We start from the raw sequence: 21964 nt of genomic DNA, 5'->3' as shown, positions 1-21964 counted from the left end.
CTCATCGAAGCATCTGTGTGTGCTTTGGAGAGTCAGTCGAGAGGTGCACGACAGGTTTGCAGTGCATTACCTTTTGTTACTCTTCCCAGCGATTTGTGTGTGAATGAAAAGTGAGCATTGTTATTTATATTACCTGTGGTGTTATATCTACTTGTGTTGACGCAGCTGTAGAGGATTTCTGATGGTAGATGATGGATATTCGGAGTTTAGGTGCACGATGAATATGCTAATTAATTCTGTTTCATGCATGCTATAATTGTGGCTCTCCACTGCATGATTCAGCATGTCAGAAATATGTTCACTTCAGCACATGTTCTTTATTGTATTACTGCTGTCAAGTGCACTGTGCAGAAATATGAAATACCTGTCACCATGTTTGTTAATTATACTGCTAATTAAGGTTGTGCTAACTACGTGACCAGCCATTTAGTGTCTGTCTTTCAGTCCAGCCTTTTTTCAGCTACTGGTAGGATTTCTTGATGTTGGCCACTTCTCCAATCTGTCGGTGGGACATGCCGTGCAGGGGCCTGTCCTTCCATGATGGTTCATCCTCCTCTTCTGCATTCTCGGGTGTCTGCTGCCTGAGGTATTCATTTAGCAGCTCATCTTTGGGGGTCAACTTCCTGATGTATTCCTGGATCTTGGTTGTTTTGTCCTGGTCAGTGGCTCTGACGCACGCAGTCTCAGGATATTGGACTTGGGATGAAATTCTCCATGCATTGTGAGAAGCTTCCTTGCCTTGATATCAGTGGCCTCTAGTTCCTCCTTTGGCCAGCTTATTATACCAGCGGGGTATCTGATGACTGGCAGGGTGTACGTACCTTGTTCTTTCTGTTTACCCGACTTTTCAGGACTTGCCTTACTCTTTGTAGGTATTTGGCTGTGGTTGACTTTCTTGTGGTTCCCATTTGCCTGCAGTTTCCCAGAGTATTTGTAGCTGTCCTGAACATCTGCACTGCTGCCAAATGACATTCTGATGTCATTGCTGCAGATCCTGGTGAGGTGGATCAGTGAGTCAGTGTCTTGCTCACGCCTGCGATACAGCTTGATGTCATCCATGTAGAAGAGGTGACTGATGGTTGCTCCACCTCTGAACCAGTATCCGTAGCCACTCTTAGTGATGAGTTGGCAGAGGGGGTTTAGGCCTATGCAGAACAGTAGTGGGGACAGTGCACCATAATGGTGTATGCTGCACTTGATGGCAACTTATGCAATTGGTTTTGAGTCGGCCTCAAGAGTAGTTTTCCACAGCCACAGTGAGTTCTTGATGAAGGCTCTTAGTGTCCTGTTGATGTTGTATATTTCCAAGCATTCCAGTATGAGAGTGTATCGCATTGAGTCGTAGGCTTCCTTGTTATCAAACCAGGCGGTGCACATGTTGGCCTGCCTGGTCTTGCAGTTTTGGGTGACTGCTCTATCAACCAGTAGCTGGTGCTTGGCTCCCCTGGTATTACTACCTATTCTTTTCTGGGCCTTGCTCATGTATTGGGCCATGTGCCTATCGATCTTAGCCGCTATGATACCTGACGGGAGCTTCCATGTTGTATAGAGGCAGATCATTTGCCGGTAGTTGGATGTGACTGCGCCCTTTTGGGGATCCTTCATGATTAGGACTGTCTGTCTTTGGGTCAACCACTCTGGATGGGTCCCATCCATCAGCAGCTAGTTTGTTTGTGCTGTCAGGCGTTCATGGAGTGAGGTTAGTTTCTTTAGCCAGTAGGTGTGGGTCATGTCAGGGCCTGGCGCTCTCCAGCTCTTCATACCTGATACTCTTTCTTGGATGTCTGCTGTTGTAATGGTAACTGGCTCTTGTTCTAGGGGATTGCTGTGGTCTGCTCTTAGATCAATCAATAGACAGATAGATAGATAGATAGATAGATAGATAGATAGATAGATACTTTATTCATCCCGAAGGAAATTAAGGCATCCAGTAGCTTATACAACAGCAACACAACACATCCTCACACAGGTGCAAGTGTAAAATACTGCATCAGAAACAGAATGACAAACTGCCAGAATGACACCAACATCCACAACACAGTATACAGCATAATACTTAAAGCATACTAAAAACACAGTAAAACACAATAAAAGAGCTAGGTCACGCCCAAAGGTCCATTGCACTTCTCTCCTTTAGGGTGGAGTTGAAAAGTTGTATGGCCCTGGGAACAAAGGACCTCCTTAGTCTGTCTGTGGAGCACACCATTGACAGGAGTCTGCCACTAAACATACTCCTCTGTTGTGTGAATGCTCTGTGAAGCGGGTGGTGGTCATTGTCCATGATTGACAGTAGCTTGCTCAGGGACCTTTTCCCCTCCACTGAAGTCAGAGACTCCAGCTCCATACCAACAACAGCGCCTGCCTTCCTCACCAGTCTGTCCAGCCGTCCAGCATCCTTCTTCCTAATGCTGCCTCCCCAGCATACCAAAGCATAGAAGAGGACACTGGCCATGACAGACTGGTAGAACATCAGGAGGAGTTTGCTGCAGATGTTAAAGGCTCTCAACCTTCTCAGGTAATAGAGGCTGCTCTGCCCTTTCCTGTAGAGGACCTCGTGTTTGCTGACCAGTCAAGTTTATTGTCAAGATGTAGTCCTAGGTATCTGTACGTCTGTACCACCTCCACATTGACCCCCTCTATTGAGACTGGTTTCGGGGAGGGGGGGTGGGGGGGGGGGGGGGGACTAGACTGCCTGAAATCAACCACCATCTCCTTCGTCTTGATGGTATTCAGCTGCAGGTGATTTGTCTTGCACCATCCAACAAAGTCCTCTACCAGGTTTCTGTACTCACCCTCTTGTCCGTCCCTGATGTATCCCATTATTGCAGTGTCGTCAGAAAATTTCTGCAAGTGACATGACTCAGAGTTGTACTGGAAGTCTGATGTATAGAGGGTGAACAGGACAGGGAAGAGCACTGTTCCCTGGGGTGCGCTGGTGCTGCTGACCACCATCTCAGATGTGCAGTCCCCAAGTCTGACGAACTGGGATCTTTCAGTGAGATAGTTTGTGATTCAGGACACCAGGTGTGCATCCACTCTCATCTGCAATAGCTTTTCTCTCAGTAAGAGGGGTTGTATAGTGTTGATGATGCTGGAGAAATCAAAAAACATGGTTCTCACAGTGCCCTTCCCCTCATCCAGGTGAGAGTACGCCCTGTGTAGCAGATAGAGGACAGCATCCTCCACTCCCACTTTCTCCTGGTATACAAACTTCAACGGGTCAAGTGCATGGCGGACCTGAGGCCTAAGTAGATGAAGCAGCAGCCACTCCAGGGTCTTCGCAATGTGTGACGTCAGGGCAACAGGCCTCAGCTCCCTGGAGTGCGCTTTCTTGGGGACAGGAATCAAGCATGATGTCTTCCACTGTATAGGCACCCTCCCCAGTTGCAGACTCAGGTTGAAGACATGTTGAAGTGGTTCGCCCCATTCCACAGCACAAGCCTTGAGCATCCTATGACATACTCTGTCTGGGCCAGCTGCTTTCCTGGGATTCAGTCTCTTCAGTTCACCTCTGACCTGGTCTGCAGTGATGGTAGGGAGTGGGGAGGCCCCTACTGAGACTGTTGGCTGTGATGAAGGGGAGAGGGGTGAGAGGGGAGGACAGCAGCCAGTGACCAGCCGGGAAGGGAAGGGGTTGGTGGCAATGCAGTTAATAGTGCAGTTCACTGAGACAGGGGGAGATGGAGCTGGGGGAGGAGATGGGATGGGGGATGGGGTGATTACTGTGGTGGCCGTGGCAGCAGTATCAAATCTATTGTAGAAGTGATTAAACTGGTTAGCTCTCACCACTCCACCATTGGCTGTGCTGATTCTCTTCTTGCAACCAGTGATTGTCTTTATGCCGTCTCATACCTCTTTCAAGTTGTTTTCCTTCAGCTTCCTCTCCACCTTCAGTCAGTATGACTCCTTTGCCTCCTTCAACATGGCCTTGAGTTCTCACTACACGCATTTCAGCTCCATCTGGTCCCCTTCCTTAAATGCCTTCTTCTTCTTATTCAGGAGGGCCTTGACATTGCTGGTATTCCAAAGTTTATTATTAGGAAAGGAGCGTACAGTCCTTGTGGGAACCACAACGTCCATGCAAAAGTTCAGGTAGTCAGTTGTGCACTGTGTTACTTCCTCAATATCCTCTCCATTGACATTCTGCAACACACTCCAGTCTGTAGACTCAAAACAGTCCCTCAGGGCCTCCTCTGCCTCAGGAGTCCACTTTCTGAAAGTACACATGGTTAGAGAATGAGAATGCCTTTATTGTCACTAGACGCATGTACAATGAGATTAAAAGCAGGTCCAGTACCAGTGCAAGCAGTGTAATGGGTCAGTGTTATGGGTTGTGTCTGCACTTTTGGCTCGTATTTTGGCTCCAGAAGTATGAGATTGTGGTCTGATCTCCCCAGTGGGGGGAGGGGGGTAGCACTGTAAGCATCCCTCACATTGGCATACGTGAGGTCTATTGTCCTGTTTTTCCTAGTTGGACAGTCCACAAACTGATAAGGATCAGAAAGGGTAGAATCCAGTGTGACATGGTTGAAATCCCCCAAGATTGCCAAGATTCAAATAAACACAAGAAGTTTGTGCTCTAGAGAAAGGATCAGCACTCAGTGAAAAACCTCATAAGCCCTATGATAAGCTATTATGGCAAGGCTTAACTATACAGACCAGTGAGCAGTGATAACTAACATGTCTTTGGGGTCATCGGGTGGGAACCTCCTTTCATCAGTGTTTTGTCTAGTTGGTCCCACGACACCTCCAGGAGGCTAGTGTTGGGAACATATATTTACCTCAGACAGCAGCACCAAAAATGTTGGGGTCAACACCTTGGGCTTCACACGGAGGCACCAAATATGTTGGGGTTAAATTGGCTATCAGAAATAATTAATAATTATTATTAATAATTAATAATTATGTTAAATAATGTGACTTAATTAACATTAAATCACCTCGTGGGGCACCATTCCTGTAAAGGTAAAAATGATAGCCAGTTAAAGATATCAGTCTCATAAAATAGGCTAAACTATTAATTTGGAGTTTGATTAATAATTAAATTAATGACAACAACCAAAATTAACGGTAATGCCTGAAGGATTTTGGAGTTCTTGACGCAGCAGAGGTTGACTATTCATTCACCCTTGTGCAACATTAAACAGACGGCAGACATGATTCCAAAGAATTATATTTATTCACAAATTAGCAAAGCAAACCAAAACACACAAATTCTAACTAACTATATACAAGCTTGGTGTGTGTGTGTGTGTGTGTGTGTGTGAGAGAGAGAGAGAAAAGAGAAAGACAAAGGCAGGTGTGGTGATCAAGTAGCTGTTTGGCCTACAAAACAAAATGGCTGACAGCGGACAGCGAACTACCAAAGTGGCCGAATCAAGGCTGGCTTCTGGTCGGGGAGGTGTTTGTCTGACCGTGTGGTCAGGACAAAGACAAAGGAAAAGAAGCGGGAACTTTGAAATGCCTGTTTGGATGTAGCTCTGTTGAAAGCCTATTTGTTAATGAGTCTATGTCAGTGTGACGTGTGTTGCAAACGGTCTGAATTAGTGCAGAGATTGTTTAGTTGCATGCAAGAATCTGTTTGTGAACAGGGTTAGCAAACTAAACACTTAGCTGTGGCGAAGCCAACTAATCAATGGCCTAACTGCAATCTATCACAACAATAACTCAGTAAACAGCATTAAATCACGTACAACAAGTTAAACAGTCTTGCTTAGCCGGTAAAGCTGTGATAAGCTATGCCCAGTTGTTACATTACCAATCCTTGAATGGATGGAGGAAAGAGTCACTCGGTGGTGTACTGCTGTTAGCTGGCAGAAGAAGGCTGGGAAGATGGTTCCAGCTACAGGCTGCGGGCACCGCTGCGATATGAGTTAATCTGAGTCTTAGTTCCTTGTTGCTGGAAAGCTGGTTGCAAACCTTGTGTTTGCAGGAGAGTCTGTGATCAATTGCTCTCCCTTTAGTGGTCTGGGCCTCTGGAGCAGGGGTTGGGCCTCTACCGTTCCAGACCCAGCCGGGAAGAAGTGGGAGCTGCTGAAGCAGCTGGAGCAAGAAGAGGAAGAAATCTGTTGGAAGGGAGCACAAATCTACAGATGCCTGTGACATCACAGAGTCACATGTCACTGTAAAAGGTCTTGTCCAATCAAGTTTTGGGACTTGAGTCTCACTGAGGTGTAAGGTGAGACCTCCTGTGGAGATGGGTGCCACTTAGCTCTCTTTGTTTGAAGACAAAGAGCATGCAGAGGAAAAAGCCTTGAAATCATTTATGATTTTACCAAATGATAAATCATCTGTGGTCCTGTGAATCCCAACACTAGACAGTGATCTCTGGCATCCCAGAGACACTCCCGTAATGCCAGGTCTCACTGCTGCCCACACCAACCCAATAACCTCATTTACCTTACTTACACATGGCTTTCTCAGCCCAAATAACACTGCCACCTTCAAACAAACCCAGGCTCCGTACATGCGAGCTCCAGGTAGAAACAGTGCTGATACTACCTTTCCTAGCACATTCACCATACTCTATCTCACACGCTACATAGCATAACTCCAATATAAGCTAAAGTTAAAGGAGATAGATAACTCACAGGATCAGCAAACACACTCACCTTGCCGCATGGTCTCAAACAAAAGGGAATCAAAGAGGCCACTCCTACACTTAAAACCCTTCCTCTTCCTGGATTTCCTCCTGAGAGGAAGTGGATCTCTCCACCTGATCTCAAGGAGTTATGTACTCTGCTTAGTAGTTCCCCCTGCTGGCCCCCAACTGACATTATTTTCCCAATCACAAGCACCTTCTAGGCGGCCACACCCTTGCCTCCTTACTAATTATCCCTTCTGTATTTCTCCCCCTCACGGACAAACTGAATTGCTAAACTCCTATTCTTAACACCTTCTGAATTCACCTGTCTTCGTTTCCCTTCGAGGCCTGCAGCTAAACATTTCAACACCTGGTTATGTCGCCATGTATATTGGCCTTGTGACAAGCTAACTTTACAGCCTGACAAAATATGCCTTAAGGTTGCAGTACCTGAACACAATGGGCATGATGGGTCCCCATTTACCCACAGTTTTAGGTTCTGGCGGGTTGGTAACACATCGTATGTAGCCCCTACCAGGAATCTAATACGATTCTCCTCCATACTCCACAGGTCCCTCCAACTAAGCTTCCTCTTCTCTACACTTTCCCAATTCAACCACTGTCCGTGTTTAGCCTGGGCCACTACCTTTGCACCCCTTAATATCTCCTCCTGTCTACGTATCTGTTCCACAACCAGCTTTCTTTTATCCTTGAGACCTGCTTTATTCCATACCGGTTTGTCTGAGCCAAGCCCCAGGCCTCCCTGGCCAAACTGAACATTACCTACAACGTCTGCATGCCTAAGAGCTGCCTCTGCCTCCTGAACTGCCGACCTTGGGTTCCACTTCCTCCCCTTGGTTGGATTTGGAACCACACTCCTAACTACCACGTCCTTACTCCCAGACAACAAGAGCTCTCTCCTGACCTTGGTACATTTAAATTCCTCTGTTAAACTAGATACTGGCAGCTGAAGTATCCCTTTTCCATACAGTGCAACACTACTTAGGCACCTAGGAGCCCCCAACCACTTCCTAATATAGGAGCTTACCGACCTTTCAGTTCTCTCCACAACGGATATTGGAATTTCATAAATTGACAATGGCCACATTAACCTAGGATATAGTCCAAATTGCAAACACCACAACTTCAACTTTCCTGGAAGTTCTGATTTATCTATTCTATCCAATCTTTCTGCCACATCTTTTCTAAAATTCACCACCTGTTCCTCATCATTCAACTCTACATTGTACCACCTACCTAAGCTCTTTACTGACTTTTCCCTAATTGTTGGGAATTCCTCATCATCTATGACAAACTTCCTATCACTTAACTTCCCTCTACGTATCGAGATGCTTCTAGACTTCATCAGTGTGCCTCAGTGTGTTGTATTTGGAGTCTTGCAACTGTGGAATGGATGATGTCACAGGCAATCTCAGCAAGCGCTCATGGGGGGATGTAAACACACACAACAGTAACGTGCGAAAACTCCCTTGGCATGTAGTACGGCCTCAGACTTACTGCTAGCAGCTCAATGTCTTTGCAGCATATAATATCTTTAACAGTAACATGCCCAGGGTTAGACCTGTTGTTGAAGAGTACAAGGCCCCCCACCCTTGTGCTTACCGGAAAGTTTGCAGTCTCTGTCTGCCTGAATGGTAGTAAATTCTGATAGATCCACGTTAGCATTTGGCATGTTGCCAGTTAGCTACGTCTCGGTGAAGCACAGCAAACTACACTCTTTGTAGGTCCTCTCATTCTTTACTAGCGCCGCCAGCTCATCAGTCTTGTTGACCAGGGAGTTCACATCTCCCATCACAACTGATGGAATGGAGGGCTTGTACTTTCATTGCTTCACCAGGCGCCTAGCTCGGACCTTAGCACTGGCTCTGCAGCCACGGTAGCGCCACAACTCCTCCTGTATATTCAGGCAAACACCGTCGGCCTTTCTTCACACTGCAAGCAGCTGTTCTCTGGAGTAGACAACTTTGCCGCTTCCATTCCGTTGCGCAGAAAGAGTTGTATCCATAGGATAGAGTAAAAAAAAAAAAAAAAAAACATACACAGAGGGCCAGATCTACTAAAGGTTTGCTTGTATAAAGACGTGTGCAAACTCATTGCACACGCAAAAAAATGTACAAACTGTTTTACTAACAGTGCTCACTAAGGGTTGCGTCTTTCAAAGGTGCAAAACAGCACATCTGCATCCAGTTAGTACGTTTGCTGCAATGAATATGCAATATGGGGCGTTTACATGCAATTGTGTGTGTGCTGGGAGGAGAAAATGTAAATATATTAATTTAGAACACGCAAAGTGATTTACAAAACCTGAAAGCAATTTTGCAAATAGAAACTGCGTCTATATTTAACACGTGTCAAAGGGAAGTGCAAACAGTTTGTATGCGTAATTGCGCACACATGGCTGCGGTTATTGTTGCAAGAAAGAAGACGCAGAGAATGCATTTTTCGGCCTGGTGTGAACATTTTTGGAATGAATGAGGAAACAATAATTAAAACATATCGCCTATCCAGCATTGCCATTTTGGAGCTGTTGGAGGAACTCAGAGCGGTCTGCGCTCTCTGAGTGCTCTAGTTGAATATGTAGTGCGTTGGTGATGCCAAAGGCATCATTACCAACGTTGTGGCAAAATATCCCAGGTCAGTACACGATTCTTTTATTCTGAGAAACAGTTTTCTGTTTTCCAAGTTGTGAGATAGGGAGTTTGGAGATGGCTGGCTTGTAGGTGAGTCAATTTGTAAAATCCTTTGTAAAATAATTACATTTAAAAACAAGAGTGTGTTTCATATTGATTCATATGTTTTTAAGGTGATAGTGCATACCCCCTACACCCCTTCCTCCTGACACCTGTTCTCAACCCAAGAACAATAAGGTACAACGAGGCCCATATCCGCACACGGAATATTGTGGAGTGCACCTTTGGAATCCTGAAGAGCAGGTTCCGTTGTTTGGATCGCACTGGAGGAGCACTACTGCACAGGCCAGAATAAGTGGCCCAGATTGTAGTGACCTGCTGCATGGTACATAACATCGCCAAGCAACATTATAACAAACATTATAATCAAATGAAATACACAGTCGCATTAACGTCTAATTATGTTAAGCCACGCAAAATCATAATAAAGACACATTGTTTCAGTCACAAAATATATTAGGCTATAGCTCTAACATTTATTGTGGCAAAAAAACCAAAACTAAATAGTTCTTTATCGTATAGCCTATTTTACACAAAATGAATATTCATAGCCAATATAAGAAAACTTAAACGTGACAGTTGAGTGTATTATTTGTGTTTCCTTTTACGCAGGTGGAACTTGCCCACCATGCGCACCACCTGAGACAGTCAGGTTTCTTTGCTGTAGCTCATTTAAGTGTTTATTGGCCTCATCTACCAACACCTCTAATTCCATAGGGTTGAATTTCACTTTGCGCTTTCTCTCCAAACTCGCTATGCTGCAAACCATTAAACACGCAAAACCCTTTATGTAAATAGGGTTTCTCCAACACGTTTGCACCTGTCGTCATTTACGCAACCACTCTTTGTAAATCACCCACAAACCGCGGTTCAGTCCCACATGCAAAATTCTAGATTGCGCACACAAATTAGAACACGCAAATTGGGATCTTAGTAGATCCAGCCCAGAGTGTATAAAAGACTTAAAAGTCATCAGCAGCACCGGAGCACCCCAGGGCACGGTGCTGGCCCCTCTTCTCTTCACCCTGTACACCTCGGACTTCTGCTACAACTCTGAACTGTGTCACATCCAGAAGTTTGCGGATGACACCGCCATCGTTGGATGCATCAGGGACGACAGAGAGGAGGAGTACAGGAGCCTTGTGAGGGACTTTGCTTTCTGGTGCCACACAAACCATCTACAGCTCAACACCTCAAAGACAAAGGAGCTGGTCACTGACTTTAGGAAGTCCAGTCCAAGACCGCGATCAGTTCTGATCGTGGGAGTTGAGGTGGAGGCTGTGAATTCCTACAGGTACCTGGGCTATGGCTGGACAGCAAATTGGACTGGACAACCCACACCAACCACCTTTACAGGAAGGGACAGAGCAGGCTGTACCCTGAGGAGGGTGCGACCGTTTAACATCTGCAGGAAACTCCTGCGGATGTTTTACCAGTCCGTGGTAGCCAGCGTCCTCTTTTACACACAAACTGATCAGGTGGGCTGGCTCTGTGGTTGGTATGAAGCTGGACTCTCTGGTGACGGTGGCAGAGAAGAGAACACTGGACAAACTGTTGGACATTATGGACGATGCCAGTCACCCTCTGCACACCATCATCAGCAACCAGAGGAGCCTGTTCAGCCAAAGACTGCTCCTTCTCAAGTGCAGGACTAACAGACTGAAAAACTCCTTTGTCCCTCAGGCCATCAGACTGTACAACTCCTCACTCGGGGGGAGGAGGAGTAACAGTAAGACAGAGGATGGGAAGGAGCAGTAACCAGAAGCCAGTAGCCACTACAATAAGGAATATAATAAGGAAGGAACTACTTATTTATTCTCTGTGTATATCATATCTTTATCATATATCTTATATTTATATTTTGGAAATTGTTTTTACTTTTTACGTTTTGATACCCTGTGTGCTCTGTACCCTATGTGCTGCTATCCAATGCTGCTGGAATCTTAATTTCCCTGAGGGAGTTTTCCCAAGGGATTAATAAAGTTCTAGCTAATCTAATCTAATCTAATCTAATCTAGAGAACACACAACAGACATACGGAGCAACTGAATCCACAAGCCACTTAGCATCAATGTTATGTGATGCCTCCTTCTCCCATATGTTCATCATAGACTGTATAAAAATAATGGACGTAGTCAACGTGACGTCACCCATCCGTTTCTGAGGAGCAGTTTTGAAGCTCAAAATACTCAGTTATGGACGTCGCCATCTTGGCAGTGCCTGACTCCGCCCAACTCCCGGACAATCAAAAATGGGCAAAGAGGCGGGCTGAAGGAAGCTTAAACACGCCCACCTCGCGCGGCTGCTGAGTTAGCTAAGGCTAACAAGCTAGTCTAAGAAGCTACGAGGCTAACAAGCTACGCTACTTTGGCTAGCCCTGTGGTGCCAGTTCCTTCGCAAAACTTGAGGTAAGTTGAGTTTAGCTGAAACTAACGTTATACAACAAACCTTGAAACAATGATTCAGCTGTTACTCAGATTACACAATCTTAAAAAAAGCTTCAGCGTTTTTAAATATATAACGCTATTTATTTATTACACTCATTTTACTTTCATATGCACAGTGTGGAGCATTGGTGACAGCTATGTCCGGCGTGGTGTCCAGAGAGCTGCAGAGACCTTGGGAAGCACCCTCAGCATGCCGGGCGTCCGTGTCTGCTGGTTTGGCTGGGGTGGAGAGGCCTTCTCTCCTTCTTTTCCCACTCTCTGCGAGGAAGAACGGCACCAGATGTCCTCATCATCCACTGTGGCGGCAATGACACGGGGAAGGTCAGCAGTGTCAAGCTGGTCAGCATGATGAAGGAGGACCTGCACCAGCTTCACCTCCAGCATCCTGCCATTGAGATAATATTTTCTTCATTGGCCCAAAGGTGCAGGTGGGAGGCTGGTGGCAATCCAGCAAAGATTGATAAGGCCAGGAAATGTGTTTACAGTGTTATGGCTACATTTGTTCATAGTTTAAATGGTGCCATAATTGAGCACCCTCACATCAGACACATTCATCTCACACCTAGGGGAAATTATATGTTTTTAAGTAAATTAGTTAATTGTCTTAAAGACCACCTCCAAACGCAGTGAACTGCTTACAGTTGGCAGTGTCACTGCTTTTGAATTTGGCCTTTAGGACACATTTTGTTAGGCCTGAACATAGCCCAGGCTGTCATGGCTAATGTTGAGTTTTTGATATTCATCTATAACTTGTTTAAAATTTCAATAAATTCTATTTATATTTGCACTCCTTTTGTCTTTGTTACTGACTGAATGTTGTATTTCACAATCAAATCTGACTGTCAATTAAAAAGGCAAACAAATCATACACCACAGATAAAACATAAAGCATTAATGTTTAACATTGTCACTGAAAAAAAATTAAGCAGTCCATTTCTGTGTGGGCCTGATTATTTTAACTTTGTACTTGAAGATAACTAAACACCTTACACCCAGCAGCAGAGCCTGAGAAGATTTTGGAGAGTACCCTTTGTTTGCTGCTTTGTTAGAAGTCTAGTTTTAACACAAAAGAATGTGACTGGATAAAAGGGCTCAAAGTGAAAAACAAAGAATTAGCTGGACACAATAGTTTTGAAGCCCCCAAGGGAGGTATCACTTGTTTGCTATGTTGCCAACTCTGAGAGGGTCTTCCTCAGGCAAAGGTATTGTGATGTTTTTATAGTGAGGCAAACAGAAACATAATCAGCCAATTGTGTGTTACATTTTTTTAGCCTCACTATATAAGCCTCAATACCGAGCAATACCAACAGAACCTTCTCATATGTCACAACGTCACAAATAAATAATATCTCCTACGGGACTTAAAACTATTCAGTGTGCAGATATTTCCTTATTTTTCACAAAAGGAGAATAGTTTCTCAGTGAAATTTGTTCATTTGTCTTAAAGAAATGTTCAAACAAAACCAGCTTTTCATTTTTTTACATTCTGCTAAGATAAATGCAAACTTGGGTAAATGTTAAGACATAAATGAAAACATTAAGATACTATTAATAACTATTATATTTTGTTAATGGTTTAAATCATCACTATATTTCCAATCATCACAGGAAACTGATGAATGACAGCTTTCAAAAAATTTGCTTTTCCTCTAAAGTAAATTTTGTCTGATCCACTTTATATCACAAAAATTCTAACCATTATACAAACAGTTTAACAAAATTAAGTCAGAGCTTGCATTCATGAAATCATCACTATTAAAAGGTTACAAAAAGTACACATGAAATAAATGAAAAGATTTATAACAACCTATGAATTAGGACCCAGTGTCATAATTTGCAATATCTTAATTTCTTGTGAAACAACCTCTTTACTGTGGAGTAAACATCACATTGGCCGAGGCATTGTAACTTTCCTCAACTGTCCTACATGAGAGAAAGATGACAGATTAAAAACAGGTAGAAAACATTGACTACAGCCTGTCTTGGTTAAAAGCCCCCTCACCACCAAAATGATCTTATTGCTGAGCAAGTGGCTGTCATTCATGAAATAGTTTTGTGTTTAAGTTCTGTAGATATTTGACTTTATATTTGAATGTGATTTTAAATTTAACAGTGTACTACCAAGACAAAAGGAGTATGAATGTACAGTATGCAATTCATCCACATTAAAATAATTGTTGCGATCAAAAGGAAACTGAACTGTTCTCAAAGCTCACTGCCACTGTGGAATCATGATATGTTCAGCTGTCTCATTATGAGAATATTTTTTTCCATTGTTTGTTCACAGACTGTGTGTGGGGAAAAAGGTAGTAATTCTCACTTTGATAAAGGGTCTTTGCATAAAAGGCACTAAAATGTTAAAGTTGGTAAATACATGTCATGTTCCTTGATTGATAATATCTTCATTTGGCCTTTTGCATCAGGGGAACACTAAACTGCACTGGTGTGTCAGTAATTTCACCTTATCAGTAATAGTACAGAGCAAGCTGTGCCCTAATCGAGTACTTAGTAATGTATGAAAATTAGTAATATATACAGTGCATTTAAATGTATTATGGACAATTATTCATCATTTTAAACTAATAAGTTTCTTGACTCTTTGTGAGGTACTGTATGAAAAAAGTTGTCTTTATCCTGGAGTCAGTGCTGAAGTGATGACTCAAAGTGTTCACTGCACAGATGGGAAGTCTTGTTTGGAGTCCAGTTCTGTCTCCTCGTGTTGAGTGTCCACTGGTCTGTCTGGGTCACCTAGAGGAAAACTTTACACAGACAAATAGATATTAAAAGTAATATATGTGTTAGCTACCTACTTCACAGACACCTTTACATGCAAACAATACAACTTAAATTACTTCAGTGTTCAACAGATCATAATCAATTTATTTTAGCAAAACAAAAAGGTGGTGGCCATCACAGTCCTCATATTCTGTCTGTGCATTATCTATTGTTGTGTAACTACAGGCCTATATCATACACTAGTCTTCTTAATATTTTATATGTGACAGTCAAATGTCACATTATTTTTTTTTATTATGTTACACACCTTATTGTAATTTAACACAGTTCACCACTTTTTAATTTACATACACAAGTATAGCCTTAATGCCACATTAACGTCACACTGCTCATATGACAAAGTTAACATTGCATCACGTTAGCTAACTAATGTGGTGGACCTTTATTTTCAAACCTCACACAGCTTCAGCCTTTTGTTCAAAATATTCTCTCCATAAATGCCTAAATCCTAACACTTCTCTGTCAGGCTCTGGCTTCGATGCATCCCCGGACTGGCATCTTGCTCGAAGGCTAACTGTTAGCTGGCTGGTTAGCTAGTTAATGAGCTAAGCTTGTGTTGTATCGTATTGTATGTGGCTCTGTAACTTGATGTGGATGTTGCTGCTGTGATACAGGTCGCACTTGAAAATGAGACCTCCGGTATCAACGTGACTTTTCATGTCCTAAATAAATGCTTAATAACATAAAAATAAGCTGACAAGCTAGGTGACCGCAGACACCGATACCCGCTAATTAGTGCTAGCATATAAACATAAATAAAATAATACTAGAATTTCCAACTTTCACTTACCGAAAAACCTGGAGCACAGACTTCTTGGACGGTCTGTTGGTATGATTAATCGAACAGCAAGCCATATTACTCCAATATTTGCCTGAAAAAATATCCAAAAGGCACAAACATGGCTGAGAGGACAGGTTCAATTCCTTGAACATGGGCACGAATTGGCTGAGATGATGCCGAGCAGACGGCCGAGTCTGAGCTCAGCTCCGCTAGTTAGCATGCTAGTTAGCCACCCGTGATGGTGCCACCTGTCACTCAAAGTGACCACGCCCTTAACTATGCGCAATTTCAAACCTTAATAACATTTAAATGGAAGAGTTAGAAACCCCCCCACCCCCCACCCCCCAACATGTTTATTTCTGCTCTAAAGTTGGGCATTTTAACATGGGGGTCTATGGGAATTGACTCAATTCCGGAGCCAGCCTCAAGTGGACAGTCAGTGAACTGCAGTTTTTGGCACTTCCACATTGGCCTCACTCGTCTCCCCCGGAGGTTGGGGCTTGATGTTCATCCAGTATTGTTCAGTTTTAGCCCTGGGTGGATTTATTCTCATGTTAATTTGCCACAGAGAGTACACTTTGGATTGTTTGGTGGAGAACATCCTATTTATTCTCCTGGCCTCTTCTTCTCTTGTGTATATCTGCAGGCAGGTAGCCAGAGCTGTGAGCCTTCTCTTGGCAATCTCCAGTGCCTCAGGTATAGATACAGAGCTTGTTTTACTTCCTAGGTATCCCTTTCTTCCCCATCCCTTTCTGTAGCTCTGAGAGTTGATTAACCTCTCTCCATGTCGCCTCCAGCCTCCTTCTCCAGGGTAATGCTCTTTGTGGCTAATGGTGTTAATCTTGCAGCCAATCATCTCTAGGACCACTGTTGCTGTAGTGTATATCAGCTGATTCGTCTCAGTTATGGTCCTAGTGGGGATATTACGTAGTACTGCATTCACATCATGTAGCAGACTTTCAGAGGGTTTTTTGTCACTTAGCCTTGGTAATCGGCTTCGAGGGTGCCAGGATTCCAGTTTGTTCATTATTCTCAATCTCAGGTCATTCGCCCTTGCTATTGGGAATCTGTGTCGTAAGGGCATGGGGCTTTTTACCCTGTGAGGATGATGATATCCCCACTTTGACCTGTTGGCCTGGCTCCGCCTTGTTGTAGCATGTTTGTTGTACTGTATTTGAGAAAGCAGTTGTCATTTGTGGATGTGGATGAAATACTAGACTAGGAGTTGTTTTTTTGTCAGCCTAGCTGTTGGGTTTCGAAGCATCCATATATCCCACATCCTCTGCATGTAACCAGTTCCACATTCCCTGCTCTAGTCCATCTATGTCTTGTTCTAGTAGCCCATTTGTCATCAGGGTGGCCCTGGTTCCCCCACACCTGACACGGACTTTGTTGACCCGGGCGACGTCCGAGCCGGTATGACTCTATAGGCCCGTTTCCACTGAAGAAGTTCCTGGTACTATTTGGGGGGCAGGAACTACTACAGGAACATCCTCTCGCTCGACCCTCTCAACCGCCGTGTCTCCACTGAGAGAGCGGAGTAGGAGGAAGGTTCCTGTAAAGTTACAGGCTCTGGATGTGACGTAATCGTTGCGCGACCATTTACTGGGGCGACGTAGGGACGCCGTTAGCTGATAGCCCTTAGCGGTGTCTGTAATAACTCACTAAATGGCCCGTGGAAAAAAAAAAAAAAATTCCAGCGGATGTCTTAGTTACAACATGATTGAGCTATCTGGAGTAGTTTCATGTCGTATCCGACAACGGGAGGCTTTTAACAGATGACATCCTGATGTTAGCTTTGCTGCTGTCGTTAGCTGTCCCTGTCAGCAGCAGCCACTGATGCTTTCTAGACATCATGATTTCCCAAAACTGAATAAATACCACACATAGCAACACAAAACTGCTTTGCTAGCTCAATCATGTTGTAACTAAGATATCCGCTGGAAAGAATATTTTTTTCATGGGCCATTTAGTGAGTTTTTTACATGGCGGAGGAAGCTATATGAACAAGCTAATCCTCGTCTGCTGAGTTTTAAAAATGCAAGCTATTTTGTTGCTTTCTGTTGACATCACATCCCTCCTTGAGTATATCCAATCAGCACCAAGTAATCCCCAAGCCCCAGCCGGGAGTCTTTCGGGGCCGTTCTGAGTACCTACCCCGAGGCAGGGACTTGTTTAGCACCCGTAAAAGTTCACACACACACCAACGGCCCCGGCCCCGTAAAATTACCCCGAAGTTCCTGCGGTGGAAACGGGCCTATAAGGCCTCCACCGCAGGAACCACCCCCAAAGGACAGAGTTCCGGAACTTTTACAGGGGCTAAACAAGTCAACTGTTAAAAGCCTCCTGTTGTCGGGTACGACATGAAACTACTCCAGTTAGCTCAATCATGTTGTAACTAAGACATCCACTGGAAAAAATATTTTTTCACGGACCATTTAGTGAGTTATTACAGACACCGCTATCGGCTAACAGCGTCCCTACGTCGCCCCAGTCAAAATGGTCGTGCAACGATTACGTCACATCCAGAGCCTGTAACTTTACAGGAACCTTCCTCCTACTCCGCTCTCTCAGTGGAGACACGGCGGCCGAGAGGGCCGAGCGAGAGGATGTTCCTGTAGTAGTTCCTGCCCCTAGGGATGGGTACCGATACCCGGTACCATGACGGCACCGGTGCCGATGTAAACGGTAGTAACCAGACCGGAAAGCAATGCAGATTTCGGTGCTTCATTTCGGTGCCACTGAATTTTTCATTACCGCCCCCTTACCTCTATTGCCGTGCCAGTGTTATGCAGAGTTTTGGATCCCTACCGAGAAGTGCATCCAGCTCATTGGGCAGCCGTGGATGTGTGCTACACGTGACGTCACGTCAGTATATTTCACCTGCACCTGCACACAATAACCCTTGATTGGATTGAAGTGAACCTAAAATGCCCAAGGTGAAACGGTCAAAAGTTTGGCTGCACTTCACCTCAAAAGATGCAGACTCGGCTGCCTGTTTTCAATTCTTTAAGCACCGGTTCGGGCACCATTTAAGCACCGACACCGTTTCAAAAGTACCGGTTTGGCACCGGTATCGGATAAAACCTAAACAATACCCAACGCTAACTGCCCCTCAAATAGTACCAGGAACTTCTTCAGTGGAAACTGGCCTTATAATGCTAGCTGGTGCTGGGCTCCCCTGGTATTACTACCTATTCTTTTCTGGGCCTTGCTCATGTATTGGGCCATGTGCCTATTGATCTTAGCTGCTATGATGCCTGACAGGAGCTTCCATGTTGTACAGAGGCAGATTATTGGCCAGTAGTTGGATATGACCACGCCCTTCTGGGATCTTCATGATTAGGACTGTCCGTCTTTGGGTCAGCCACTCTGGATTGGGGTCAGCAGCTAGCAGCATTATGGACCTTGCTTAAGGGTTTTACCCAAGGGTGTTACCTGTCCTGACCAGGATTCAAACAGACATATACAAGTTAGTATGAACCGGCGTGTCAGTCTATACTGCACGTATAAAGCTTGGTCCTTGATGCAAAAAATACAACAATAATGAATTTTTAAAAGCATATTTTGATGCCAGGCAATTTAATATGGATCCGATCAGCTCAATTCAGCTCAACCCAATAACAGTGGAGATGATGGTTTGCACACCACTGGACTTCTTACAGTTTGCAACATTGATGAATATCTCAGCTGTTTATCTGAATTCTTCATCAAACCATTCAGACCCACTATATTCAACAGCTTATTAAGTTTACAAATGATGATCTACCATACATAAATGCATTAAGACGATTGGATTCCACTGCTGGATGCTGTAAAATTGGTGCTATTTGTAGAATTATAGATGGTGTTTGATGCTAATCAGGGTATGTGCACGCCCAGAATAAAAAGGGTTTAGAAGATTTACTTCTGGTTTCCGCATGATGAAGTAGGTTGCAGAGGAGAGGAGCTCCGACATAAAAATCAATAATAAGTAAGTTTGAACCTTCAAAACCAGTAGAAGGGGACACGATCTAAATGTCAACCACTTTGCGTCAAACTCCTGATATGAAAAAGAACACACGTCAAGAGAAAAGGCAAAAGACGCAAACACAAAAGATGATTACTCCATTCACTCGGAGCAGCCTAAAGATGGCTGACAGTGCAGTGGTGAATGCACAGGGGGAAACACTTGAGATCACACTCTCCCTGGGGATGCTGAGAGAGGAACTACAGACATCCAGAGAAGAGGTTCTGTTTCAGATTAAAGCCGAAATTGCCACATCCTTTAAAGAGATAAAGAAGGATATTGTCTCTCTCCACGAAGAAACTAAAGGCAACATACGGTCCATACAGGACGAACTAAGCAGCGAGTTTGCCTGGCTCCGCTCAGCTCAGGCTGAGACAGCTGATAATGTGACGAGGTGGGAACCGCGCTCGGCGAAACGATGGATAGGGTCACCGTGCTGGAACAGGCACATGAACTAATCAATAAAGAGTATAAGAAACTGCAAGACAAATATCAGGATCTTGAAAATAGAAGCAGGAGAAACAGGAGTCTATGGCTGATTGGCATTAAAGAGGGAGCCGAAGGCGGCGATATGATCAGATTCCTCACTGATTTCTTCCCCGCGGTGCTTGGAGCCGACAACTTCAGATCCCTGTCGTGATTGACCGGGCACATCATACGCTAGCCCCGCAGCTGGCCAAAGGGAGACCCTGGGCCATTCTCGCCCGCCTACATTATTACATGGACAACCAGCGGATACTGGATCTGGGCAAAGCTAAAGGGCGACTGATGTATGGAGGGGACCAGGTGCACATCTCTCCTGACGTGAGCCTGGAGATTGGCAGACAGCGCTCCGCTGACAACGCATTAAAGAGGAAACTCCGAGAGGCCAGCGTCAAGTACAGCTTATTCTTCCCTGCCAAGCTTGTCATCACCGTGGACAGGATTACGCCAGGGCCACACTGCCAACGAAGTGCTGCGAAGCGCAGCGCACCAAAATTCTCGCGCGAGCCCATTCACATCAGACGCGCATTTCTCCATGCTGGTCGACAAGCGCTTCTGCTCCCAGCTGTTGTCTCCGTCACATTTGGGGGGCTGTTTTTCCATCATGAGTATCTCTCTCTGTCTCTCTCTCTCTCTCTCTCTCTCTTTCTCTCGTGTGTGTGTGTGTGTGTGTGTGTGTGTGTGTGTGTTAGACTGTGTTCATCTCTCCCACACTCTGTTTAGATACCACTGACTAATATGTATAGCCTATATTCCTGCTCAGCTTGACACATTTGCTTGCAGCTCGCGCAGAAAATAGACCAGACGCCAAAACAGTTGCTGCAGCGCCGGCTGCGGAGCTGTGCGGCATGGCCGGTGTGGATGACACAATCGGTTAACATGGGCGCCGCCAAATCCGGTGTGGCCCTGGCGTTAGACACACCTTTGATTCCCCAAAAGCCGCTTAAGACTTATACAACCAGAAAATTGCCAAAGTGGACTGATCCCCATAAACGCAAGTAATCGTAATACTGGGTGTTTGATATTCTTTTCTTTATATCCTGTAATCTTTTTTTTTTTTTCTGTCAAAGACCAGTTATTATAATGGGATGGCTTAAAATTTGAAAATAATTTAACTAACCAAAAGTAACAATTTTTGTAACTTTGTAACTTAACTCTTCCTGTCAATATTGTATATCTCTGTGTCTGCTCTCTATTTAGATATTTGGACTTTTGGAATTATACACTCTGAATGTTTATTACTTATTCAAATTAGTGAAGAAGGCAATACTAAACACACAGGGCCGGATCTACTAAGATCCCAATTTGTGTGTGCAATCTAGAATTTTGCGTGCAGGTGATTTACTAAGAGTGATTGCGTAAATGACAACAGGTGCAAAAGTGTTGGAGACACGCCTATTTAAATGAGAGTTTTGCGTGTTTCATGGTTTGCAGCATGGCAAGTTTGGAGAGACGAATGTGCAAAGTTAAATTTGACCCTATAGAATTAGAGTTGTTGGTAGATGAAGCCAGCTACAGCATAGAAAACTGTCGCAAAAAGGAACGCTATATGGGAGAAAATCTGTGAAAAAGTAAATGCTGTTGGTAAAACGATGTGAACAGTGGATCAAGTGAAATGAAGATATCAAGACATCAGAAGAAGAGCAAAAGAAAAATTGGCATATCGTAAAATGTCTGCAAATAAAACAGGTGGGGGCACAGTGGATGAGATGCCTCTGACCAGCATTGAGGAACAGGTGCAGTTGACATTCTGCGAAGAGCAAGTCACTGGAATTGCTGGGTATGACACACTGGACCTAATAGCAGAACTAGGTAGGCGCACAGCAATACAAACACACTTTTTTTCTGAAAAGATATTTATTTACTAAGTGAAAAATTAATGTACCTCCTGTGGTAACATTTTGCTGTCTTTCAAGTCTAATCCCCAACAAAAAACTTTTTTTTTTTTTTTCCAAGTCCCACAGCGACAGCTAGGCAGCTGGGGACCGGAGAGGGAGGAGAGGTGCACAAGGCGGGCAAGTTCCACCTGTATAAAAGGAAACACAAATAATACACTGTGTCATGTTTAAGTTTTCTTACATTGGCTGTCATAGGCGTTTCTAGCCCATTTTTGGGGACCCCTAAATTGAATCCCAACACCCCTGAAATTTGACA

General features: G+C 44.3%; 1 protein-coding gene across 1 annotated transcript in view; it reads left to right on the top strand.

The window, feature by feature from the left end:
* tmprss3a (transmembrane serine protease 3a) overlaps nt 1–21964 on the top strand; it is a 117875-nt gene that overhangs the window by 66547 nt on the left and 29364 nt on the right. The gene's annotated exons all lie outside the window — the stretch shown is intronic.

This window comes from Epinephelus fuscoguttatus, linkage group LG13, assembly GCF_011397635.1.
Source record: "Epinephelus fuscoguttatus linkage group LG13, E.fuscoguttatus.final_Chr_v1".
NCBI classification, from domain to species: Eukaryota; Metazoa; Chordata; class Actinopteri; order Perciformes; family Serranidae; genus Epinephelus; species Epinephelus fuscoguttatus.
Note: the sequence above shows the minus strand (reverse complement) of the source record. Positions and strands in the feature narration are given on the sequence as shown.